This window comes from Callithrix jacchus, chromosome 13, assembly GCF_049354715.1.
Source record: "Callithrix jacchus isolate 240 chromosome 13, calJac240_pri, whole genome shotgun sequence".
NCBI classification, from domain to species: domain Eukaryota; kingdom Metazoa; phylum Chordata; class Mammalia; order Primates; family Cebidae; genus Callithrix; species Callithrix jacchus.
The window spans coordinates 93,862,087-93,889,515 of NC_133514.1; the positions used below are offsets into that span (position 1 = coordinate 93,862,087).

Here is a 27,429-nt window from a genome sequence, read left to right on the forward strand (position 1 = left end):
TTGTCTGGACCTGGGCTTCATAATAATGATGACCATCACTGTTGTAGGACCAAGCACATTATTAAGCATGTGCCTGTGTCTGGGCATGTTAAGGGCTTTAATGAACATTAGCTTTAGACAGGCAGGCAAGCAGCAGGTGAATGTGCGATGGAGAACCTGAAGAAAGCTTATGTGTTGGGAGATGGGGGAGGGAACTGCTTAACCCGTAGGGACCCTAACCCTTAGGGACACTGTCTTTTGGATAGACACTGAGACTTGGGGGTTTCATGCCCCAAAGTTGTTTCCCCTTATCTTTTTTGTTTGTTCATTTTTTAGACAGTCTCTCTCTGTCACCCAGGCTGGAGTGCAGTGGCACAAGCTCTGCTCACTGCAACCTCCACCTCCTGGGTTCAGGTGGTTCTCCTGCCTCAGCCTCCTAAGTAGCTGGGATTACAGGTGCACACCACCACACCTGGCTAATTTTTATATTTTTAACAGAGACGGGGTTTCATCATGTTGACCAGGCTGGTCTTGAACTCCTAACCTCAAATGATCTGCCCTCCTTTGCCTTCCAAAATGCTGGGATTACAGGCATAAGCCACTGCACCTAGCCTGTTTCCTTCTCTCTAGACCAACCTTCCATAGCCATTCTGGCCATCCAGGGATACCCAGGATATAGATTCTGACCTGACCCAGCTCCTCCGTACACAGCGTCATCTCCTCACACATCCTTCAAGGTTCTAACTAAAATTCTGCACTCCTCTGCACTCCTTGGTCCTGCACCAGGTGCTTAGTGGTCTGCTGGGTAAACCAATATTAGGGTTAGCTCCTCATCCTGATATTCACAGCCCTCCCCAGTCTGACCATGCCTGCCTTTCTGGCTGTGCTGCTGCCATCCCTGCAGTTCACAGAACCAACCTCTCTCCCTGAATCAGCCTCCACATTTGTTTTTCCCTAGCTGGGAGCCTCACCTGTCTTTGCAACTTCAGTTCAGTTCCACAGACTGTTACTGAATGCCTCTGTTTCAGCCTTTCTGGACCAACGTACGGTAGAGCTTCATTACCCATAGAGTCCTCATTTGCCAATTTTACTACTCGCTAATGTTTATTTGTATCCCCAAACCAGCACATATAGTCCTTCCACTGTGATTCACCAATGTGCAGAGAGTGGTGGAAAATCCGACTTACCCAACATGCATGTTCCCAGCTGAGGTCAGCCAGGGTGACACTGCCTTCTGGTTTCAGCTCTCTCTCATGCTACAAACAAGTGTCCTCGCAGTCTATTTAATGCCCCTCCCCCCCTCTTTTTTTTTTTTTGCATTTTTGTGCTTTTTGTTGGTGGTGCTATTGCAGTTCTGAAATGGCTCCCTAAGCATAGCTCTGAGGTGCTGTCTAGTTCCTAAGCCCAGGGAGGCTGTGATGTGTCTCACAGAGAAAACGTGTGTGTTAGATAAGCTTCGATCAGACATGAGTGAGTTCAGTATTAATGAATCAACGATATTCTGGTACATCCAGAAAAAGGAAGAGGAAATTCACTAATGGTCCATGAGACCACTCCATTGTTGCCACCAGAGGCTGGCAGGAATCTGACCCTATTGGAATGTTACTACCATGAATAAAGAGGGTCAACTTAGCATCACCAAAGTGTCAAGCATCATTCAAACCGTTCCTGAACTTTGTGGCTTTGTGGCTTTCTGCTCAGTTCAGGCCCATGGGCCTCCTCTGTCTTGCAAACTCATTTTGTACCAGCATCTTCCCATTGTATTTATACTCAGACTCTGACTTCTCATGCCCTTGAATTGTTATTTTAACTCTCCCGGTGTGGCCCCAGATGGACGGTCAGTCCTCTTAGAGCAAAAGCATACTGGCCTCACAGTGTGTCCTTCCTGGAGAGATGTGCCAAAGCCAGATGTGGAAAATTGTCTGATTAAATGTGTTTTCAGACAGATACTAAAGACAGTAGGAATTAATACAACAGAATCTTTATCAGCAAGAAGACTTCAGAGTACCTCCCTCCTCAGGGTGGTTGTGAGAATCAGAGATGTTTATAAAAGCACAAAGTGAACTTGGAAAGTGCCATGTAAGTAAGTGTTAGGTGCCCATTGCTGTTGGCACGTGTGGGTGGCCTTGAGGAAGGCATCATGGGGGACCTGCTGGCTTGGTCTCCTGGGTGTGGGCCCTACTGGAGGTAGAGGCTTCCAGTGGGGCCCCAGGGTGTCAAACCTACCAAGAATTTCATGCTGTTGAGGGGAAAAGGTGGCATTTCAGGGGCCTTGGGTTAGGTGTCCTGGGGTGGTGGCCTCTTCCTTGCTGGCAGAAGCCACATATTTCTCTCCAGTCTTCATGTGGCTGGGAGTTGCTGTGGGCATTCTGTGGGTTATAGAGTCTATGTTTCTTCTTTTCAGTTAGGGGAAGCCAATTTTCTTCTTGTTGCTATTTGATTTCCAAATAATTAGATTCGCAAAGCTCTTTGGTGTTTTGTCAGAATCTGTCATTCCAGTGCCCAACTCAAATGTCACATCCATCAAGACACTCTTCCCAGTCTTGCCCTTCCAAATGAGTCATCCAGCATCCCCTCTGCCTGTAGTATTTCCCTCCACCTTACGTTCTTTCATGTTCTGTCATGTTCTGTCTCTCGTTATGGAATTTTATATACCTCTGGAATTTAATCATTCCTTAAGGACAGAGACTGAGGCTGTTTTTTTGTTTTGTTTTGGTTTTTTGAGAGAGTCTCACTCTGTCGCCCAGGCTGGAGTGCAGTGGTGTGATCTCAGCTCACTGCAACCTCAGCCTTCCAGGTTCAAGCAATTCTCCTGCGTCAGACCCCTGAGTAGCTGATATTACAGGCATGTGCCACCAAGCCCAGTCAATTTTTGTATTTTTAGTAGAGAGAGGGTTTCACCGTGTTGGCCAGGCTGGTCTCGAACTCCTGACCTCAGGTGATCCGCCCACCTCAGCCTTCCAAAGTGCTGGGATTACAGGTGTGAGCCACCATACCTGGCCTGATGTTTTTATATACACCGCTGTGCCTAGCACAATGCTATTTTATTATTGTTGTTATTGTCTCCTGGACTGATGGAGTAATTTACTCTTTGGATTCCCAGAGCAATAAGGAAATGGGTGTGCCCAGGTCACACTCCAGTCGCAATGTCTCTGTGTGGCAGGGAAGAATCAGCGCAGCTCTTGAGAAGGGCTGGTCTGTGGCATGAGAGATGAAAAGGACACAAGGTCTCCCTGTGGAGTCTACAGATTTTGTGAGGGCACTGGGAAATCCCATTTGCTAGAAATCTTTAGGCAAGAGTGACATGTGTCTGTCTGGAATGGTTGCCTGGAAACAAGTCTGCCTGGGTGAGCCGCTGTGCCCATCCATCCCACCCTTGCTGGACCCAGACAGAGCATCTGGGCTCTGGCCTGTCGTGGCAGAGGGTTTGAGGAGGTCCTTCGTCCTGTAGCAGTGAGCATTCACCCCAGTTGATGTAAACGTCACAAGAAGTCCTGGCTCAGAGACTGTTCTAGTGCATTCATCCCTAGCATATTTGACAACACCATGGACTCTGAGGGCTTGATTCTTCTCAGGAGACCTCTCTTTGCTCAGTGGCTTCCCATCGCAGCCACTTGGGCTTGCTGCTGCCAGATTAATCTCCCTAAAACACTTTGATCTAAGGCTCAGAAGCCTTAAGTGGCTTTGCATTGCCGAAGGGATAAAACCTAAACCCCTGAAATCTTACTATAAAGTCCTGGAGGGTGGGGACTCCATCTGATACTCTCTGTAGTCTCCTCCTGAGGGTTGATAGGGTCAGTGATGAGCTGCCATGTGTTGGTTTGATTTTATCTGTGGTCACTTCTGGAGAATTGTGAGACTGGGATTTTCTGTCAGCTGACAAATTCTGCATCTAAGGTAGGAAGCATCGTCTCCTTCCACTTTGGTGTGTTGCTTTTGCTTATAAGTAGGTGGGGGCCTTAGGAAGAATTCCAGGAACATTGTACAATAAGTTTGGATTTGGGGAGCAGGGAGGGGGTGCAAGAGAACAGTAGTTTTGTAGGAGGTTGAAATTCAGAATTTGTTTTTTTTCCAGCTCCCTGTGGTTCCCAGAAAGAGAAACCTTTTTGTAACTCTCAGGTGCACTACTTCTCTCTTTTCCAAATATGCTCAATGAAAACCAGTGCCTCCCTTCCCATCGGGACTGGTGCAGAGCTGAGCGGGGGTGTTCTGAGCAATTCTTGGCTCTGCTCCTGAAAGGGGCAGGATGTCAGCACCTGGTGCGTTAATTCAGGTGTTATTTGCCTGGCATGTGCAACTTTTTTTTCAGCATGGCTGTCAGGTTTTTTTTTTTTTTTTCCTTTCAGAAAAATTGAGGAAAGTCTGCTCTCAGACTGGGTTCAAGAACAAGGTGAGGTCACTTCCAGGAGTGTAAACTCTGAGTGGTCCCCTGTCGGGACTGGGAAACAGTAGCCCAACAGGAGTAGGCTCCCGCTTCTCTGAAATCCCTTGGTATATTTATTTTGTTCCTTGATCATTGGTGTGGATCACATCCTGCCTTCTGTCATATTTGACTTTTATCTTTTATTAGAGCATTACCTCTTTTAGAGTAAGGATCATCTGTCATCCATTTTTAAATTTCCCATAGGCATAAGAGGTGTTTCTGTAGATCATGGAAGAAATCCTATGATTTGAAACAGCCAAGCTCAGTTTTTAATTAGGGAGTCAGGGAACAACTAGGAACCAGGAGTTACCAAGGATGAAAATATATTGGTTTAATATCCAATAATATTATTCCCATTATACCAATGTGCTTCAGTATTTCTGTTCTAAATTCTTAAGGCCTACACTCATGGATTGTTTTGCTCTCTCCTTTTTCTGTGTAATTAGACTCAAGCCAGACCAGGTCTTGCACACTCTGCAGCAGGGGTGCTCAATCCTGACTGCACGTTAGAGTCAGCGGGGAGCTCTCAGACATCCCTGTGCCCAGTTGGTTCTCCAGACCAATCAACTGAGACTCTCCAGGGGTGGGATCCTGGCATCCATATTTGTCAAACTCCCCAGGTGACTCCAGAGTGTGGGCAAGGCTAAGCATGAGCTGTTTGAGGGCAGAGTATCTGTCTTATTAATCACTGTATCTCCAGGGCTTCCTATGGTGTTTGGCAAAGAGTGAGTTTTCAGTTAATGTCAGTGCCTCCTGTCAGTATCTCCTCGTGGGTGTCAAACAACTTCACAGGATTCTGAAACCAAACCCAGAGCCGGTCTCTCTTCCAAGCTTCCCTTCTCAGCATTTGCATCCCCATATATCTAGTAGTGTGAGCCAGAAATTTAGGATTCAGCTTTGATGCCCCCCACTTCCCCCAACATTCTGGCCCTTCACTGTGCTTGGTGATATGACGTACTGAATCTCTCTCATATCTATGCATTCATTTCTATACCCACCAGCGCCATCCAAATACTATCCAAGCATCCAAATTCAAGATATTATCATCAATCCCCTCAACTACCTTATAAAGCTCCCAAGCTGGGCTATCTTTGTAGCCCACTCCAACCAATCCATTCTCCACACTGTAGTCAGAATCATCCCTAAGAAAATGCAAATACGATCTTGTGATCTACTGATTAAAACCTCAGTGACTTTCTGTTGCTGTTAGGAGAGCAAACTCCTTAATGTGATCTGCAGGACTCCATGGTGTGGTCCACAGGTGCAGATGGTCTAGTTCACAAGGTCCCTATGGTTGGTGCTCGAGGCCCCATTGTCTGGTCCACAAGGTTCTATGGTCTAGTTCACAAGGGCTCCGGGATCTGACCCCCAAAGCCCCATGGCCTGATCCGCTATAGTCCATGGTGTGGTCCACTAGGCCTCGATGGCCTAGTCCCATGGTCACATGGTCTAATCTACTCTCTCAGACTCAATTCACTCCACTCTGTCTTATTCTTTGCACTCCAGCCACTCTAGCTCTTATACTGCTTTGCATTCCATGCTACTTTCAGCCTTGGAGCCTTTGCATACCCATTTCCTTCTGTCTGAAGCACTGTCTCCCTCTCCCTCCTTGCCTAGTTAATTTCTGCTAATTCTTCAGTTCTCAGCTTAAGAACTCCTAACTCAGTGACACCTTCTCAGCTCCTGGCCCCAAATCCCTTCATTACGTGCTCTCACAGTATCACGCTCACTTCCCTGTACATTCTTACCTCCATTTGCAGCTCAGCTTCTGTTTCTGTGATTATTTGATCAATATCTCTCTGTCCCATCTAACTGAAGCCCCAAGAGGGCAGGGGCTATGTCTGACTGTTCATTTTATCTCCAGTTCTGAGCAAAGGGCAGGGCAGCTAGGAAGTGCTTGGTAAGTGTCTGTGGACTGAATGCCTGAATGTTTTGCAGAACAGTTCCAAACCTCTTTGGTCTTGCTGCTCTGTAACCAAGTGACTCCTCCTGACCCCTCTTCTCTTAGGCAGGTGCTGCCTCTCCTGCTTGAGACCCGTGGGGTGGCTCCTCACAGCCCCGTTACATAAAATACCCCACATGACATGACATGTCTGCTTTGCCCTATTTTCAGCAACCTCCTAAAGATCTATTAATATCCATATCCATCATTTGCTCTTCTGTGGGAAACTTTCAATGTTTCTTAATCTCCCCAGAACTTTCCTAAAGCTGAATTTTTAGGGTCTTGATATATCCTTGATTCCTCCTGGCCCACAAGGATCTTCAGGAGTTGCTCGTATTCATTTTGGAGCCCACATCATACTGTCTTATGTCACTCTGATGCTTTTATGTATCGGTGTTTGTGGCCTCATGGTAATCTCGGGGGTGGCTGGGTGGAGTATGTGAGATCATCTCTGTTCACGATGAGAACATAAGGCCCAGAATCAGTCTCCCAACCCCATCACAGCCTCCTGCTTGCTTCTGTTCCCTAATCTTGAAGCCACTTAGAAACAAAACCCTGCATCCAAACATCAGTTTCTTTGAGTCCTCCCAAAGCACTGGTGAGAACATTGGACAGGAGCTCAATTACCTGGTTTCGTGCCCTTTGAAGACATTTCCCATCTCTGGGCCTAATTTTACTGACTTTGCCAAATGAGAAGTTTCGACCAGTATTGTTGAGGATTCCTCAGTAATAACAGTGATAATAAACATGGTAATAATGGTAATAATATTAGCTAACATTTATTGAGCACATAGCATGGGTCAAGCAGTAAGATTTTACATATATTAGTTCATTTTTGAACTCTAATCCCCTCTACAAGCAAACAAAGTAGAGATCTTTGTGGCCCTATTTGATACATGTTGAAAGTCAGGTACAGTGAGGTTCAGCAACCTGCCCAAAGCCACTGAGCCAGGAAATGGCCGAGCCAGGATTTGAACCCAAGAACCCTGACTCAGAACCCCTCACTCTTAACCAGCTAGAGTAAAGGACAGGGGACGGGCTTAGAGTCAGACAGATGTGGTTTGAGGCCTGACCCTGCCGCTGGTCTGTGGCGTGGCCCCAGCCAGGCTACTTCTACGCATCTGTTTCCACACGTGTAAAATAGGAATAATGCCTGCAGCAGGCATGTGTTTGTGTGCTGGGGATGCTGTGACAGCATACCACAGTCGGGGTGGGTTAACCAACAGACACGGATTTTCTCACAGTTCTGGAGGCTGGAAGTCCAAGATCAAAGTGTTGGTGGGTTGGTTCCCTGGAAGCCTCTCTCCCTGGCTTACACACGCCCACCTTCTCACTGGAGGCCTCACTCCCTGGAGTACACACGCCCACCTTCTCACTGGAGGCCTCTCTCCCTGGAGTACACACGCCCGCCTTCTCCCTGCGTCCTCACATGGTTGCCCCTCAGTCTGTGTGTGGCCTACGTCCTAACCTTCTCTTCTTATAAGTTCATTTGTCATATTAGATCGGGGCCTACCCCGATGACATCATTTTACCTTAAGAACCTCTTCAAAGACCCGATCTCCAAATACCATCACATTCTGAGTTCCTGAGGGTTAGGGCTTCAGCATATGAATTTGGAGGATACAAGTCAGTCTGTAACAAGTGGGTTTGTGCACCTTCAGGGCATCGTGCATGTAAAATCCCTGACTTGGTTAATCCTAGGTCCTTCCCCTCTCTCCACTGGTTCTAACTTCATATCTATTGCTCTATTCCTGGCTAATGATGAGATGGGATGCTAGGTTGGCAACATGTGAGTGAGCACTGGGTGGAACCTGTCTATTTGGCAGCTATTTCTAGAGTGGAAAAAATCTCTCCCTCATTTCAGATTGCTTATGGCAGGGTTTACAGTCCTAGAGTTAACATTGGAGGCCTTGAAGTCTTAGAAAAATATTATGATAAATCACAGTCCTTCAAACAAGTATGACATATTTTATCCAAGGACGTAAGCTTGCCTTTCAAAAGTGAATTTATCCTTCTGCCTGAGTAAGGCAACACCTCCTTCCCCTTGCAGCTGAATAGCTGAGGCATCAGCACTTTTAATACAAACAACAACAGGCATCCTGGAGTTGCCAAGAGCCACTGCACCCTGAAAGTTCCTGTGTTTACTGCTGGATGTCACTTGCCCCTCTGGGAGACCACCTATCCAACGTCACAGCAGGTTAGAGGGGAACAACCCAAGAGGAGCCAGGGGAGTTGAAACCTAAGTCAGCACTGTTGCATTGATGCAGTTGTTCTAGCATGGTGAAATGAACATGAAAATAAATGTGGGGACTTTTCAGAGAGAGATCAAGTTCTGGAAGGAAGAACTGAGAGTCAGTAGCAGCAGCAGCAGCAGCAGCACCCTAATCCTATTAGCAGCTGTTGTTGACGGAGTGGCTGCTCCCTGCCAGGCACCTAAGCAGTGTCCTTGTGTACATTATCTCCAGACTCTACATTGCCCTGAGAAGTGGATTTGATGATCACGTTCTTCAGACAGGGAACTGAGGCTCAGCGATACTAAACCACTGCCCAAGCTGCTATGCTAGGAAACAGGAGAGCCGGAGTTCCAAGCCAGGTCTGCCTATCTGTAGCCCTCCACAGAGGAGGAAGGCCTTGTAGGGGCTCCCATGGGCACAACCTGTAGGTGACCAGGCAGGTGGGGGAGAGCAGCTGCCTCCTAAGTCAGCTGGCACCCAGGCTCAAAGTGACCTTGCTGTTTCAGAAACCTGGGGAGTGGAGGAAAACACAGCTAAACCTTGGCCTGTGGGTAGAAGTGAGCAGCCTTGAAGACACTAAAGTAATTCCCTAAGGTTGGTGCCAAGTTGGATGACTGGAAATGAGAGTGAACCAAGAAAGCAGAAATCTTTAAACCTGAGCCAAATTAGTGATGTTCTGAGACAGAAATCTGTCATCTGCCTTTTCTACATGCAAACTATGTAGTTTGCATCCTGAGAAAACCCCTTTGTGTACTTGTTCACTGAGTGGGCTCTGAGAGCTTGGTATTTTGTTAAGGGAGGTAGGGGTAAATGAGAAAAAGCTCTAATCTTAGTGTTGAACCACTTTTATGATTCAATATAAATATTGCAAAATTATATATGGTCATTGTAGAAAATTTAGGAGAAAATGCAGAAAATTACAAAGGATAAACATTCTGTAATCTATCACTTACAGATAATAAGCAAAATGTTAAAAGATGACCCTTCTAGGCTGGGCGTGGTGGCTTACGCCTGTAATCCCAGCACTTTGGGAGGCCGAGGCGGGTGGATCACGAGGTCAAGAGATCGAGACCATCCTGGTCAACAAGGTGAAACCCTGTCTCTACTAAAAATACAAAAATTAGCTGGGCACGGTGGCGCGTGCCTATAATTCCAGCTACTCGGGAGGCTGAGGCAGGAGAATTGCCTGAACCCAGGAGGCGGAGGTTGCAGTGAGCCGAGATCGTGCCATTGCACTCCAGTCTGGGTAACAAGAGCGAAACTCCGTCTCAAAAAAAAAAGATGACCCTCCTAGTCTTTTTTCCATACAAGTTTAAAACAAAAAAGGGATTATACTCTGCACCATTTAGTAACCTTTTATCACTTAGTGCCACATCATGCACGTTTTCTGATGTCTTTAAATGACCTTTTCAAACATACCTTTTCTTCCCCATCGGGTGATATATAATAATTTAATTAGTCCTTCCTTGTTGGACATTGGGCTGATTGATTAAGAGTTTGTTCCCTTGATTAGCTCACCTGGTAGAACATCCCATCAGGAACCTGGAACAGTGGGGCAGATGTCTATCTTGGGCAGTCTATGCTATTTATATACTCTTCACTCTGTTAATAATTATCTCTAGTAGCAACTAACCAGAGGTCCCAGCTAGCATCTGATATTTATAGCCACCTCACATTCTTTTGTTCTCTTAATGGAATCAGTTGAAATATGTCACAAACCCTTTATTCTAGAAGGGCACATTAGGGCAAGACTTTCATCTTGGGAACTGTGGGTATAGGCCAGTGTTATTTATGCACATCCACACACATATGTAATCTTTATATAGACACACAGACAGGAGCAAAAGAGCACGCAGCAAAAACAACCATGCTAGCAGTAGAAGAGTTCCTTCCTGTCAACAGTGAGGCATTTGGAAGGAAATTGGCAATCAGCGGCATAAAACAAATAGGCTTTTGCCCCCTTGGGGGCCATATCAGCAATATGGCTGTTCAGGGGCCATGCTCTGTCACCTTGAGGTCACACCAAATAAATTTGGACTTATACAGAGATCTTAATTAGCTCTAGTCCCCAGGACATTCTTCTTGTTTACCAAAAAAAAAAAAAAAAAAATATATATATATATATATGTATATATGCCTTTACCAAAGGAGCAGCGATTATGGCTATTTCCTTTTTTTTTTTTTTTGAAACAGTCTCCCCTTGTCACACAAGCTGGAGTGTAGTGGCGAAATCTAAGCTTACTGCGACCTCTGCCTCCCGAGTTCAAGTGATTCTCCTGCTTTAACTTCCCAAGTAGCTGGGTTTGCAGGTGTGCACCACCATGCCTGGCTACTTTTTTTATTTTTAGTAGAGACAGAGTTCCACCATGTGGGCCAGGCTGGCGTGAAACTCCTCATCTCAAGTGATCCACCTGCCTAAGCCTCCCAAAGTGCTGGGATTACAGGCATGAGCTACCATGTCCATCCAATTGTGGCTATTTTCATCTTTCATCCCTTCTCTTGGCTTTCACACACACACACACACACACACACACACACACATCCATACACTGATGTGTTAGTGTCTGAGTAGTCAGGGAAGGAGAGGAAGGAACAACTTAGAGACTGACGGAGCAGGCTTCCATGAAGTTACCTAGAAAAATAAGAAAAAAGGCTGATGTCCTGTAGCAAACAAAGATTATTTGCAAATTCACAAATCAGTGTTTGTTGTCTTTTAAATCTGCTGTTGCCAAAGATGATTATTTGTCAATTTCAGATGCTCCGTATCAGCTGTCACCTGGAACAAAAAGAGGGGAGTTGAGTAAGAAGTCTTCTTTGTGACCCATGAAGCCAGTCTCTATTCTTTGTTTTCTCACTGGCTCACTGAAGATCTGAAGGAGCCACATTCCACATCGAAATCCCCATAAAGCGTTCTCTCTGAATCACAGAATATAAACTGAGGGCTGGATGATTATCAGAAGTCAGTTCTAATCTCAGCCTGTCACTAAATCCTGATGGGATTTGGACGAGTCTCCCTACCTTTCTTGGGTCTCAGTTTTCTTATCTGTAGGGAAGTTCATATAGGTTTGTAGATTTTAAATTGTGTTTAAAAGGTGCTTTGGTGTTTTATAGACATTTGATTTGAACTTTTAAAAAATCTATAACTTTTAAAAAATTATAACCCAAATAACACACTCTGCTCTACAGATGTTTGATTCAAACTTAAAAAAAAATCTACTTTTATCTTCTTGAAAATTGTAACCAAAATAACACACTCAAATGTGTTATTTATCAAATTTCAACATACTGAACCCTCAATATGCTAATTTGATTTTTAGCTGTCTACTGTTTATTCCTCCATCTCTTTTTTAACTTAAAAATAACTTGAAATTATCAATATGAACTCTTTTTAGAAAAGCTGTTATACCATTTGCTGTAACTTATCTCTGTGGATCAGGATTTCTCAATAAAATGCTAGTAAACAACATTTAGAAATAAACTAGATAAAAATTACATAAGAATCATGTTCAATGTTCACATTGTCTTTAAACTAAATAGTTAAAACTTGTACTAAAAGTAGAGCAAATTTATGCTAAACAGCACAGTTCTGTATCTGTTTTGTAAGTGTTCAATATGTTAGCAGTTCTCACATATACTTGGTTCCCTATGAGGTTTTGTTTTTTACAAAAGCTTTCTGTGGCAACATTACTTCCAGAAGCCCTTTAGACTTGACATTCTATATAAATTAGATTTTTACATGTAAAACAAATATATCTGTGGCCCTGCAAATATAACAGTATATTCTCATAACCATTAATGGTTTTAGTAAAAGTCAGGGGATTGAAATTAAAATAAGTCAATAATAACCACTTTAAAAGAAGTCTAAACAATATCCCAATTAATGAAATTCCCCTAAATGAATTCTAATTAATAATTTTGGGCAAATTATTTTCCCCACACTTTGGCTGCTGTTTGCTTGTCAGTTGAAACATATTATTGTATATTTGGGAAGAGGAAATTGACTTGAAGATTTAGAAGGCCAGCCCAGGCTCCAGAGCTGAAGAATTCCACCCCAGGGGATTTCAGGAAATGAGTTTTGGGTGATGGTTCAATTGATCATTCTAAATTAAATTACTAAGTATGCTTTAACTTTGGTTTAGAAAAACTGCTGGTGTGTGCATTTTGCCTTTCTTCCTTTATCTTAGTTTATGAAACAACCACTCCAATATAGTTAGTGAAGAAAAACTCTGAGAAATTGCCTAAATTCAAGTAATCCTGACTATGAGGTGGTTGTTTTCAGGAGCGACTTTCCCCTATGATAGAAACACAGGGAAGCATGCGTTGAAACTTTTGGTGATACTGGTGTCCCTGGATAGAACCACCTTTCCTCATTTGTTTATTTTTTGCAGGGGTTCAGTGATGCTGAGCCATGAGGTCTGACCTGTGGCATATCTGAAAAAGGAACATTCTATCAGGTTCCATATGCAGTGTTCAAAGCCTAGATGGTCCCCTTGTGATTAACAACAGCCTGCAGGGGTTGTTGGTAATCAGAGTCAGTCTCGAACCTTCAGAGTTAAACTAGGAGGGTCTTGTGTCCATCATCCTCTTGATGGCTGCCTTATTTTTTTTTTAACTTGGGAAAGGGGGTGTCTACACCTACCATGCACCCACATACCCTTCCTCCCTCCTTCCAAGTCCTTCTGAGTCAGTGGTTTTCAGAGTCTGGTCTGGAGACAAGTAGAATGAGTATCACCTAAGAACTTGTTAGAAAGTTCACCCCCAACCCCTACTGTATCAGGAACATTGGGGCGGGCCCAGCCATCTGTGAGTTAATGAGCCTCCCGATGATTCTGACACTCAAGTTTCAGCACAGCTGTTTTAGGTCATGGCCCACATGGGCTGAGGGGTTTTTCAGGGACCGTGTCTGGGCCCTTCTTGTTGATGTCTTGCCAGCTGTCCTGCGAGGAGGCTTGGGCTTAGACCCTAACATCAGTTCCAGTCTCTTACTTACAAAATTGATGAATGATCTTGCCAAAGGAATACAAATGGTGGCTGCTTTCATCTGTTCCATTGGTCTTAACACACATACACACACACACACACACACACACACACACACACACACACACACACAGTGCATTTACCAGGGCTCTCTGTGACTGTTTATAATAGGGGAAAAATTAGCTCCTCTCAGCTGTGTGTTATTTGGGACAGTACCCAGTATGGTAAGCTCCTCTTCGTCTTCTTGGCTGTGCTCCTCACCTTAGCTGCACATTGGAATCACCTGGAGATCCCACCCCCAGCAATTTAGTTCACTGGTCATAATGCCCAGGCATCAGGGTTTTAAATTTCCCAGGTGGTTCTAATATGTAACTAAGTTTGAAAATCACGGAGTTACAGTGTCAAGGCACTTGAATAAGGTGAGGGTGAGGATGAGCTAGGCCAACAGTCCCTGATAAAAGGCAGAGCTTCTTCAAAGCCAGCCCTCCAGGCAGTGGTCAGAGGGTGCCCTCTCTCTTCTCCTGCAAGACTGAGTGGAGTCCCTCCCGGCATCTTGTCCCACTGGACTGAGACAGCCTTCCATCTTTGGAGTACCCTTCCCTGTTGCCGTGATGACCATGAGGTTGAGGCTAAGTGGGTGATTCCTAGTTCTTTGTAACTTTCTAACTTTAATTGGAGCAAGCCATGGTGTTTTTTAAGAAGCTCAAAAGAAGCTTATAATGAAAAGCTGCTGCTGTCCTCTGTCCCATCCCTGACCCTGAACTTTTAAGTGTTTATTTAGTTTTACTGGTTATTTCCATGTCTCTAAATTATATACATTACCTGTCTTTTTTGTTTGTTTTTTGGCAGTTTATTGTTGTTAAGGAAAGAAGCACGTAGAGAGGAGTAATTATCAAATACTTCAGATCTGCTTGCCTTCCCCTCAAACAATTTGCTATCATGTATTTAGTTACATACAGAAGTCTGGGTGGTGCGGAAGGGGTCTTCGGTGGTTTCATGCAAGCCTCAAGTAATCCCACAGTCTTAGCCCCTCCCACCTGCTGGCCTTGGCTCTTGCTGACCTCAGTCTAGGGCCTCTCTAGATATCCATGGGCCTGATGGCATCCTCCATGGCTGCCCCCTGCCCCTACCCTCTCCTCACTGTTCAGTCTGGCCCAAGACAACTGAATTCTTTGCCTTTCAGAGATGTCTTAACCTCCCTTGTCCTCCGACTCTTCCATCCTGTTCTCTTCATCATTACGGGTTTATATTGGTGAAAAGACCCCCTTACTATCAACTTGAATGCCCTCTCAGTGGAAAGGGAGATGAATGCCCATGGGTCCCCATCTTAGTACAGATCTGAGTTGCCTTCCCCTCTCTTTGCAGCTGCTTCCCAGAAGATTTAGATTTCTGCACTGGAGAGGAGACCTTGCTTATTAGATCACTTTTCATTTGGTCTGGAGAGGGAAGAGGGGAACAGAACATGATAGGTAAAATAATGGTCACCTTTGGTTGCTTTGGTAGCAGCCTCCCCCTGTAAATAACACCTGGGGAGGTTGAGGGAAACAGGAGAGCAGCTGACAGGAAGACTCAGGGTGGGGTGGCGGGGGTGGTAGGGTAATCATCAGATTGGGAGTGGCTAGGATCCACTAGCTGGCTGGGACAAAGTCACACTTGCCATAGGTATCTGGAGGACCCAAACCTGTTCAGTCATGCAGGCAAAAGCCTCAGGAGTTCCTAGAGCAGGGAGAACAGTCACAGTGCTTCCCAGGGTGGGAACAGCTTTCCTTGCCTTATCCTTTACCCACTGCTCCGAAGGACTGCTTTCCCCTCCCTCTTTCTTTCTCTCCAAGCCCAGGAAATAGCCTTTGCAATGTCATTTTTCATGTGCCAAAAGTCATTCCCCCCATTGCCAAAATAGCCAAGGTGATGCCTAACATTTATAACCAGGACATAGATTTTCATTCCATAGAGCTAAAGCGTAACATACAGATCCCCTGGGAAAGGGAATGCAGTATCTTAGTAGAGATGGCTGAGCTCAGATCCTCAGTGTGCGTGCTAACGGGGAAGAGTATGAGTGTTTGAGGAGGAGGAAGAGAGGGCATCACAGAGAAAGAAAAGGAACAGCAAGCGACCTTGGAACCAGGCCGATAGGTGTTGTTTTCACCATTTGCATAAGACGTGCTATTCCCCCATCATACCCACTCCCACCCCATCCTCTTCTAGAAACTCCCACGTGGCTCTTCTGAGGGGACACTGCTCAAACTTGCAGTGGAGGATAAGGGATGGGATGGGGATTCGCAGGGGAGTGCCATCTCGAGGGAAGGTGAAGGAGAGGGGGAGAAAGAGAGGCCTGCAGGCCAGGGAATAGGTGTCTGGGAAAGAGTGGCAGGGAGGACTGGTGGAAGTGGGATATGGCAAAAGAGGGGTTCGGAGGCGAGGGAGCTTTCTACTGAACATTACAGCAATGGGATTAAAGAGAGATGAATGCCAACGGGCCATCCATAGTGGCCTCAGAAACGACAGCACCATGAGCTCTCAATGCTGGCAGAGATGATTTTGCTGGGTTTGGGTTGAAGGAGAGATGAGTATATGAGAATCAATGCATGAACATGTGTGATTATTAAACACCGTGTACCATCACAGCCATTTCACATCAGCAGTGGGAGCCATAGTTATCTTGTTTTAATTTCTTTTTTCTACAACGAGCCCACTTCTGGGATTACTGTTCTCAGAATCAAAAGGAAGCAGAGTGGGAGGAAGGGCAGTCCCTTGTCAAGGGGCCCATGGCAAGCTAATGGGAATTTAACTGTGTCTGTCAGCACACAGGCCCAAGATCAGGACAGCTCTTAGTAGGTGTCCTGGGCATTGAATTCACTCAGGCAGCAGAGCCTAATGGCTGAGGGCATGGCATCAGAGGGTGGAAGGCTGGGGTTTGGGGCCCAGCCCCTCCACCTTCCAGATGGGTGTGCTTGGGCAAGTTTCTAAACCTGTCCATACCTCAGTTTCACCAGGTGTAAGGTGGAGGTCATAATGTCATGTTCCTAGGAGTGTCATTTTGAAGTTAAGTGAGATGAAGCCCGTTGTTTCCTGTTATTACTGCCTGGTTTAGAAGGTAAATGATAGCTATATGATAGATATAGATGGCTGAAATGCGTCTTTTGTGTGATATTTTTACTTTTCACACTGACTTCATAGCTGTTGCTTTTAACTCTTAGAAAAACCCTGTGGGATAAAAATGGAAGGCATCGATTCCAGCTAACCGGTGAGGAAACTGAGGCTCAACATCACAGTGTCTGTAAGAGGCAGAGGTCAGACTTGAGCCCAATGTTGTCTTTTTTAAACCAGAGGTCCTCAACTGTACTGCCCCTGGAGTCGCCTCCCCTCAGAGATTCCCCTTCCCCTCTCCAGCCACGGCTGTCACTGAAGCTCTTCCTCCATGGGGCTTTGCCTTCTCCCATCATTTGCCAGCAACTCACATGGGTTTCTTTATTTTTTTTAAATGAGGCACTGCAAGGGTCACTTACCCTTGGCTGTAAGTGGTGGTCAGAGTGACTTCCTTCTACTCTGTCCCTGGGTACTCTGTACTCCAGAAGCACCCTGGAGCTGGCCATCCCGAGTGAGGAGTCCCACTGGGAGCATGGAATGGAGCAGAGCAGGACCGAGCATAGACAAAATAGAACTGCAGAGGCATGGGGACTGCAAAGACTTTCAGCAGGGCCTGCAGTGATCTCTGTCCCCAGGGCTCCAGTGAACCCAACCAGGAAGCATCTGTGTCCTCACAGGACATATAATGATGATGCCCCTTGCTCAAGCTTTCTCAGAGGGGAGCACATGGGTCATCCCCCTCCAGTCCCACTTCTCTCCTGAACCTCATTTTTCTGCCTGTGGCCTCCCGTGGCCCCGCAGGACCTATCCCTCTAGCTGTCTCTCTGTTCCCCTAGCAACAGACTTCTCAATGTCATGGTATGGACCTTTTCCCACCTCCTGGTCACCCTCTACTCGCTCTTCAATTTAAATGTCACTTCTTCAGGGAGCCTGCTGCTTCCCCCAAAGTCGTTGTCTCCTTGCTACCTGCATCCTGTACTTTTCCATCATATACCTATCACAGTTGTGATCATCTGCAGTCAGATTTTGACATTATTTGCATCACACCTGCCCCTCCACCCCCAGACTGTAAGTTCCATGGGGCCCAAGACTGGATCCTCACTGCCCGGTACGTTGTGATGCTCGATAAATATTACATGAAAGTATTAAATATTCAATAATGCTACATGCAAGTGCTCTGCAGTGCTTGGACAGTGAAAGTTGCTCTGCAAATGTGTTTTCATCTCAATTTTATTGCTACCCATGGGGTTACCAAACAATAAAAGAACTGTCTACGGCAGCTGAGGCTTCCAGAAGAATCAGGCAAAATGATTCGTAAGGGGAATTTATTGAAGATGGTCTGTGAGCTACAAAATGTCGTGTGCTGTGGCTGCTCCTAGGGAGGGAGGCTGAGAAACGAGCCTGAGGATGTAACTGGCACTCGGTCGTCCTACTGTGTGGTTTGAAGCCTTGCCTGTGTGGGATCCCTGAGAGGGTGCATGCCGTTACCAGGATTCCACCTTCAGCCCAATTCCTTCTCTGTTCCCAGCTTCTTTGGGTGCCACTGAACTCTCACACCCCTACTGAGTTTACTCCTCTTTGCACACTTCGCCCAGCTCCTCCTTGACCTCCCCATCCTCCATCCTTTGCCACACTTCCTGCCTGCTGTGCCATCATATTCTGCGAGCCCCGCCTGGTCTGCAGTGTTCAACCATTCATTCCGCGGTTCCCTCATGACCTCTTAGAACCCTGCTGTTGTCCTAGAGAGCTGACCCCTGGTTCCCCCAGCAAGTCACACCTTCCAGGGAAGGGCACCTTTATGACTCACTTCCCCCAAGCACCTCTTCCAAACACTTGCTGCTTTCAAGCCCCTAGACCCATTCCCACCCCCTGCATTATCTTTTATTCATTAACTCTTTATTGAGCATCTACTACATGCCAGGAACCACACATGGTTGGGAGTATAATTGGGAGTATAAGGGTAAATCTAGAAAGCACACTTTTGCTCTTCGGATTCCCAGTATGGTGGAAAGAAAGACCCAGAGAAAGAGAGAGGCGGGGGAGGGGGCACTCTGGGCATGTGTGTTGTGCTCTGAACTGGAAGGATGTAACTGTGAAGGCGTGAGGGTGACATTTCAGCACAGCATGAGCAGGGTTGCTCCGAGCAAGCAGAGAGGACAGGGTCACAAGCAGGTGGCCCTGCATGTGTGGAGAATGTGGTGAGTCAGGGAAGATCACCCCATTCTGTGTAGCTGTGGTGTGGGAGGCAGCCTCTGGAGAGTGGGGAAGACAGCGCAGGCATGACCGTGGGGGCTGTGTGAGGAGTTTGCATGTGAAGAACTTGTGGGGCAGCGGAGAGCTTCAATAAACCTTCTCCACAGAACAAAATGAACAGATATGTTTTAAGAATCACTGAGGCAAGGAGGAGGGACTGCAGGGGATGCAGGAGGGTGGCAGAGAGAGCACTGCAGAGCTTCTCCTGAACACATTCACTGAGGGATGCCACAGCCTACAGTGCTCTCTGCTGCAGGAAAGCAAAAGTGAATGGTTCTCACACCCAGCTCCTGCAGGAGGCAAAAGCTAGAGGTGGCAGGATGTGGAATCTAGGTATTTAGAGATGTCCTGGGCCTGTGGATGGAAGGCGACAAGCTATAGTATCTCCCTGACAAGGCTTCACCTCCCTGCTTGACTGTGACCTTACCCTGCCCACAGCCCTCACACGCTTGCCCTGGGAGGTGGCCTCATGGGGGAAGGTCAGCAAGACTGTCCCAGGCTTTACTCCCAGCCACCTTTGCTGACAACTCAAAGGAAGGCAAAGTGAACCTTACGTCCTTGGAGCCTGGGTGAGGGTAGTTGAAGCTGGGACTCCACGCCTCTCTGCCTTTATGTCGAAGGAAGGACAGAATAACCCACAGGGTGAAAAGGATCACTCTCAGAGTCAGTGATTTGTTTTGTTTTTTGTTTTATGTCAGTGAAACACTCGCCTTATATAAAACTAAACCTAGGGACAGGGGTAGGCCCTGAGTGCCAATCCTCCACCTCAGCCCCGGTGATCTGACCCCCTAGGAGTCCCCAGCTCAGCCCCATGTGAGACCCACGTTGGGTTGCTCTTCAGGCTTTCTGAGGCTAGGCCTCTTGAGGTGTCCTCAGACCCTCTGCCTGCCCACACTCGGGATCCTAATTTGCAATTCAGGTGGTTGAAATGGATTCAGAACAAAAAACAATTGACATCACTCCTTGAAAAAAGAAAATGATTTTGTCATTGGCAGTATAATAAAGCCTAGTTCCAAAAGCAGTCTGCTTCCCACCCAGAAGGCTTGCACTGGAAAAGTGAGGGTTCTGTCCCCTCCTGCCATGCTCGGTGACAGCAGCCTCACCTGGCTTCCTCCAGGTGGGAAGTGACCAGCACGGGAGAGACATCTCCTCCTGCCTATGCTGACCTGATCCAGCCCCTCCTTCCCCTGTCCAGCCTCTACCTCTTCAGGTGTGTTCCTTAAGGAAGCTCAGTGCATAATGCATATCAGCTGACCACCTTAAGTACTTTTCTGAGCCCCAAGTTGCCCTGGCCCATGGCATTGGGTTAAAGGCAATGTTATCAAGTACTCTTCCTCCCAATGGGTAGCTTGGAAGTAGGACTATACTTAAGCTGGGGAGGCGGCTGAGACCTTCCCCAGGCAGCCCCCTCCCCAAACCCATTGACTTCCTCTTGTTCCCAGCACAAAGGACCCCAGGAAGACAGAGCCTGGTTTCTGCTGGTTCTTGAGAACTCATAAAACCCTGAGGTTCATTTATCTGGAGTGTGTAGAAGCAAAGGAATGCTTTAGTGCGTCAGCATCCAGCCTTGCAGGCCAAACGTCCGAGTGCATTGGCTGGGGCGCCAGCCCTGATCTGGGTTCCCAGTGAAGTAACTACACTGTGCAGGTTAAATCCAGTTCCTGCCCCGGACTCCCAGTACCTGGGAGAACTGGGAGGTTCTTGGCTGCCGGCAGGATTGCATTTGTCAAGCTAATGTGCTGCTGCCGTTGTCAAGGTTGCAGCATTTTCTGCACTGAGGACTATATCAAATGTGTATATCCAAGGCTCCCGGGCAGTGAGAATAATCTGTCTGTGTGTCTGAGTGTTAATGATGGCCAAGCAACTCAGAAGGAAGGCGGACAGCTGCCTCTGGGGCTGGAAGTAAGGTCCTGCCGTGTTCCTCACTCTTGACCTCTTTCTACCCATTGCCCCCCTTCCACTACCTTCTCCCTTTCTCTCTCTTTTCCTCTCCCTAGCTCCTCCACCAGCTCTGCTCCCCCAGCCTAGACCCACACCCTGGCTCGTATCACGGGATCCTGAGTGTTTTATTTCCCACTGATGGGCAGGAGACCATCCACATTCCCTTGATTAATTCACTGTTTTGATTATACCTAAGCAGAGGTATCTTTTGTACCTGGCCTTAAGGGGCCTTGGCTCTCCAATCTCACACTAGAATGAACTGATGTTCTCCCCACCCAGCAAACACTGGCTGGGCCCCAGTGGAGGTCAGGTGCTGTACTAGGCACCAGTCCTGCACATCCTCAGCACAACAGGGCTAATTCCCAGTCCCCTCCTGCCATCGCTCCCTGAGGGCAGCCTGACTCCAGCTCTGGTCTAGTGAAGGGAGAGGATTCTGGTTTGGAATGCTGGTAGCCGCTGCCATATGGACCATAAGTGACTCTTTGTTTCCTCATAGAGAGTTTTGACTTAATTATTTGAGGAAGAGGAGCTGGTCCTTTGCCGTTGGCCAGTCCTGGCCATGCATGAGCCTTTGCTGGCTGGGTCAGGTTCCCCTTCCTCACCTGATGGAGGACACCCCATAAAGATCAGCCTGAAGACCAGGAAATGCCAAAATGGAATGGGCCTGCTCCAAAAACAGGAGTGACTTTGGAAGAGTCCTTTCCCCTTTCTGCACTTCACTTGCCTGAATTCCTGCTCTTAATTTATGTGAACTGACTAATGGCCTGAAGGTTTCTCAAGAACCAGCAGAAACCAGGCTCTGTCTTCCTGGGGTCCTTTGTGCTGGGAACAAGAGGAAGTCAATGGCTTTGGGGAGGGGGCTGCCTGGGGAAGGTCTAATGAATGACCTTTTTCAGCATGAAATCAAACCAGCAAGGAACACAGGTGCTACTTGGGAAGCCACGTCCCCATCAAGGCTCCTGTTCTTTGCCTCGCCTGTCTGAGCTCAGTGTGGGTTCCCCACTGCCCATCTCCCTGGTTCCATGAGCTCCGTTGCTTTCTTGACTACTCCCCTCCCAGGCTGTGGAGCTTCATGCCTTGTCATCTTCTCCCTCCAGGGAGCTCTTCAACTGGAGGCTGACCACTTCTCTCCCTCCCTCACCGCGTGCACTGGGGTCCGATGGCCTCCCACGGCCCTGACCATCACGGCTATGAGGCTTGTGGGTATGTGGGATGCGTCACAGGCCTGCAGGGGATTCTTTGTTCCTGGGAGGCCAAAGCGCTCCCTGGTGTCTCTCCGGCTCGAGCAGGGAGCAAAGTGCAAAAACAATTGTACAGCCATGCGTTTCCTCTCCAGCCTGCCATGTGATCTCTGTGGCATGTGAGTCTGACTCTCAAGGTTTTATAACCTTTCCATGAAGGAGGCACTCACAGAAAAGGGCCGAAGGGAGAGCAGCGGACACATGCGGCAGTCTGGAAGTCAGAATCAAGTGAATGGTGTCTCTGTAATGGACTTGGTTAGCCAGGTGGCAGTTCACTGTAGATTCATTCCTCAGTACCCCATATCCCAGGCTGGATGTCTCTGCGTGTGCTGGAAGGAAAGAGAGGGATAATGTAGCCTGATCCCCCCCAGTCTCCATTCCCAACTCTCACAGAAAAGAAACTCAAAACACATGTGCGGTGGTTTCAGCTCTTCTATGTGAAGGCCACCCCACTATTGGAGGCATGCTGAGACTTGCCCAAGGCATGAGAAGGACTCACACTTCCAGCCCCTATGGCCCACTTAACGTCACGGTGGGTGCTGTTCATTTTGGTATAACTGGTTGTGGTCATGACTGTACTTACTTTGGGAAGCACGTCAGTGTTGCCAGCCCGTTTGTTCTTCTCCCATGAGTAATGGGCAGTGTGGTTATTCCTACCTCACAGAGCGGAGACTCCTTGCTGCAGTGCTCATAGGCAGCACCAGGACCAAAATCCAGGCCTTCCAGCTTTCCTGCACTGTGATAGCCCCATATGGTCTGGGGATTGTTGACCTGAGCTGTCAAAATGTGATTTCTGTCACCGGAAAACGGAGATGCAATCTCTGGGAGAGGAATTGCTTTTTTTTCTGCCTTAGGAATGATTTCTTGTTGCCTCTGAGCATAACCCCTGCAAATGATTAGCCTCTCCGGGAATAGTAGGAGGTAGCTATGCACATGCATCGGCTGGATAAGGAGCCAGTGCGCCTGGGCGAGAGGCAGGCTGGGCTGGGTGGAAGGAAGTCAAGAACTCTCTGAAATATAAAGGGACTGAATCCAGGATTTAAATCAGATAAGACGTGAAATTCTCGTGTCTGGTTGGTATCCCTCAGGGGGTAGAAAGAAGTGAGTTTTACAAAGTTGAATTTGTAAATGACGGTCTGGAGTATGGAGTTTCTGAGAATGCATTTGCCCTGCTCAGATGTTATTATTGATGCAATAGGTTAGGAATTAGGTGCTGAGAATGGAGGATGCACATGATAGAACCCCTGACCTCCCTGCACTTCCAGTCAAACACCAAACACAAAAGTTAAAACTGAAACGGAGAGAAAAGTGACACAAAAGTGCTGAGAGGGGGACACAGCCTGAACAGATAAGCTAGTCTGGGAAGGGAAAGGAAACATCAGGGAAGGCTTCCCGGAGGAAGGGACATTTAAACTTAGACCTAAAGGATGAATAAGAATTAGTGGCTCAGTGTGGATTACACCTGTAATCCCAGCATTTTGGGAGGTTGAGGCAGGAAGATTGCTTGAGCCCAGGAGTTCTAGACCAGCCTGGGTAAACATGGTAAAACCCTATGTCTACAAAAGTTTAAAAAAAGAAAAACCTAGCTGGACATGGTGGCATGTACCTGTAGTCCTGACTACTCAGGAGACTAAGGCAGGAGGATCTCCTAAGCCCAGGAGTTTGAGGCTGCAGTGAGCCATGACTCACTGCACACCAGCCTGGGTGACAGAGCGAGACCCTAGTATCAAAAAAAAAAAAAAAGAACCAGATGAAGAGAAGGGGGGCAGTTTCCCTAACGAAAAGAACAGGTTTTCCTGAGAAAAGGAACAGCAAGTGTGAAGGCCCAGAGGCAAGGGAAACAGGACATTATCTATGGGCTGAACTGATGTCTTTTACGGCTGGTGAGAGGAATTCAGGGAGGCAAGATCAGAGGCTAGAGACAGTGAGAAGGCTGTCGGTTAAGGAAGCAAGGTCAGTCCTTCCCGAGGAACTGGGGAAAATGGAAAAACAGAAGCAAGAACTCAAGCATGCTCAAGAGTGCTCCGCAGCAGGAAGCCCCATGGGAGATGACAGAGTTTGCTGGTGTTGGAACCAAGCCTGGATTAGAACCCAGACTCTGCCTTGTAGTGTGTGACCTTGAGAAAGTCATTTCAACTCTGCAAAATGGAAGGGGAGGAGAATGGGCACCTGCAGGGTACCTATTGTGCACCACGCACTGTGCTGAGTTGATTAATCTACTAAGAAGAGTTATACCTACCTCACAGTGTAACTAATAAAACTTCAATTTAAACGTTGTTGAATGTCTATGACTATCCCTCGCACCAAGGAGGCTCTCAATATGTGCCAGCTGAGTGGGACTGTGTGCCTGGGGAACAAGGCAGAGCTTGGTGCCAGAGACAAAGAAAGAGCCCGGTTAGCAATGAGAGCATGAGGTCAGAGTCAAGGCCACCAATGCAGACAGGCTCCGCCCAAGTGCCAGCTCTGGGTGCTTGGCAGAGGCTCTCAGGAGGGCTGTTTTAGAAGGACTGTTTGATTCTCCTGGCTCCTCAGGAGAGAGTCATGACTGATTATCAATGTCTGCCATAGGCACACAATGGAGTAATAGTGGTATATACAGCACACATTTGCCATTTCTGATGTAAAGCAAGATGATACAGACTCGTGTAGCTACAAGCCAAGGATGTTTGAGCATTCCTGCCATGGGCTAACCCTGCAGGTAGAAGGTAAGTGGTCCCATGAATGGGCCCCAAAATTTGGCAAGAAAGCACAGATCTGAACACTGAGCTGCCATGGGACTTTTTGCATTTTCTTTATGGCTTATTAAATGTGGGCTCACAGCAGTAGCTCCCAATGCAGGGAAGGCACAGTGGCCTGCAGGCACTGTTCAGCAAGTACTGAAGCAAGTGTGGGAGAATGGAAGATGCAGGCTCTGCCTCTGAGAAGCTCAGACCTGGCTGGGATCACTTCCCTTCAGAACACAGCCCAAACAAAGGCAGCCCCAAATAGGGCCTCACCTTATTTAGCCACTGAAGTCATAATAGCACTGATTTAGATTTTGAAAGAGGCCACTGTCTTCTGCTAGCTCAGATCTCCTTCCTTAAAAATAAGAACCAGAAGTTTCTCCTTGAATCTGCAAAGGTCAAATGTTGTAGGAGTCATTTAAAATCAGAAGGATTTACACACCTGCGTGCACACGCTCCCTTGCACACTTGTGGACCATAAGCTGGACTCTCAGCCTCCATCCTGGGCAGGGGACTCTGTGCAGCTGGCACTGTGCCTGCAGCCACCAGCACCCAGACTTCCCACGCAGGGACCCAGATGCTCCCCTTCCCCAGCTTTGCTGATGTGGAGCTGGAGTTCCGATGAGGCAGCCGGAATTTCTCTCCGTGCTATTTTGGTATCGCTGAGAGGCATGGGAAGGCTTTGTTCTCCCTGGCTGGTTACGTAATTTTCAAAAGGAAAAACAGCAAAGCCCGAACCGTCCGAGAGTTTGCTCTTTGGGGAGGAGGGAACTCCCCACCCAGCATCTGATGTTCCTTCTGTAAATTTCTCCCTCAATTCTTCCCTCTAACTTCCCCACCCCAGAGAGAATGAAGACAACAGGATCCCCTCCTGTTTCTTTCTCAGCAGTGTCCCCACAGGTGTGTTCTTTAAAAATCATGTAAAGGAAACACAATCCAGGGTGGGTGGCATCACTGCCTCCCAGGGATGTTGAGATGTGTGCAGTCACCCTAGGCTCACACATCCCAGGGGGAGAAGGCTCACATGGGGCCCGTCCTGGGCAGCAGAGCCTGTCAGTGGCTCCTCTCCTTGAGATCTGTTTATTTGAGACTAAGCTGGGCTTTGGCTCCGGTCAGTTGGTGTCCTGCTGGCTGGTGTGTGTGAAGGGTCATCCCAGGTCCTGGGCTGGGAGTGGTGCTGGGCATGAGAGAGGCCCTGGCATAGGGGATGCAGCCCGAGGTTGGCATCATGGGCAGCACCATTAGGAGCAGCCATCTGCTCATGCGTCAGGGTTTCTGCAAAGGAAAACGAGTTCCTGAGCATGCACAGGTCACTTCACGTGAACCACTGCAGCCTGCACACCTCTGGGGTGGAGGGAGCAGCACTTAATTTCAAAAGCAGGAAAGCCAGGGAAAGTCATTTCTCCTGATTCCTGGGGGTCCGCCTGCCGCCACCACTGATAGTGAGACCCAGCGGTCAATGGAAAAGATCAGTGACCACACAGCAGTTCTTTCTTCGGTGAGGAAATGCCTCTGGTCTTCATGCTTTTGGGGGCCTGTGTGGCCTCCTCCCTTGAACTCCTGCCTTCAGTCCCTGCTCACTCTAAAGGGATTTAAAAAGCTTTCTTTTCTGGGCTTCAGGGATGCTTTTTAAATTTATCTTTCCATGTGGGTTGTACTTTGTCATGACCAAAATCTTACTGCAAACATGGAGTCATTGCTGTGTCCGCTGTTATTTATTTATTGAATCCCTCTCTGTATGCGAGACACTGCCCTGGACCCCGGGTTACGTCAGTGAAAACAAAAAGATAAGGTTCCCCTCCTCTTCACAGTTCATCTGGCTCTGGAATCAAATGAGATCCGTGCCAGGTAAGACCCAGGACCCCAGACCCAAGGGGACTTTCCAAGGCTTCTTCTCTACTTTAGAAAGTCAAGAAATGCAGATCTCCAGGCGCTTCCTCTCCATTAGTTAGCTATTGCTGTGTAACAAATGTCCCAACATTTATTGGCTTAAAAACAACATTAACTGCCATGTAGCTCCTGAGAGTCAGGAATCTGGGCACAGCTTAGTTGGGTGCCTCTGACTCGAGGTGTCTCCTGAGGTGTCAGTCAAGTTGTTGGTGGGGCTGTAGTTCACTCAGGGCTCAACTCGGGGAAGGGCTGCCTCCAAGCTCACTCACGCAGTGGCCAGCAGATCTATTTCTGAGAACTCCCAGGAGTCTCCCAACAGGGCTGCCTCGGGAAGGAGCAGCAGCTTCCCCACGAGCGAACAGAAGAGAGTGGTTACCTGAGATGTAAGCTACAGGCTCTTTATAACCTGGTCCCAAAGGGGCATCCCATTCCTGCTACCAAATTCTATTCCTTAGAAATAAGTCAGTGAGTCCAGCACCCACTTAAGGGGAGGGGATGGCACAGGGCCTGAAAACCAGGATCACTGGGCCATCTGGGAAGCTGCCTTCCACATCCTCCAGAACCCTCTCTGATCAGACGCACCCCACTTCCTGCTGCACTTACAGTAGCGATCACACAGTCCCTGAATGTTCCTGCATTGTTTCCATAATTATCGCTGTGGTTCCACTCCCCCGATATGAATATAAGCTTCTTGAAGTCAGAAGCTATGTGTTCTACATCTCTTTACTTTGCATTT

The 27,429-nt window shown here is 47.5% G+C and overlaps 1 protein-coding gene and 1 long non-coding RNA gene across 10 annotated transcripts in view; one reads left to right on the forward strand and one right to left on the reverse strand.

Moving 5' to 3' along the window:
• Positions 1-27,429, forward strand: part of MAPK4 (mitogen-activated protein kinase 4) — a 176,299-nt gene that overhangs the window by 73,416 nt on the left and 75,454 nt on the right. The window lies entirely within an intron of this gene.
• On the reverse strand, positions 17,858-25,464 carry LOC118146899 (uncharacterized). The gene is made up of 2 exons (XR_004733044.3): positions 25,246-25,464; positions 17,858-22,409 (listed from the first exon to the last, which is right to left on the reverse strand). It is a non-coding gene; the product is annotated as an uncharacterized LOC118146899 (long non-coding RNA).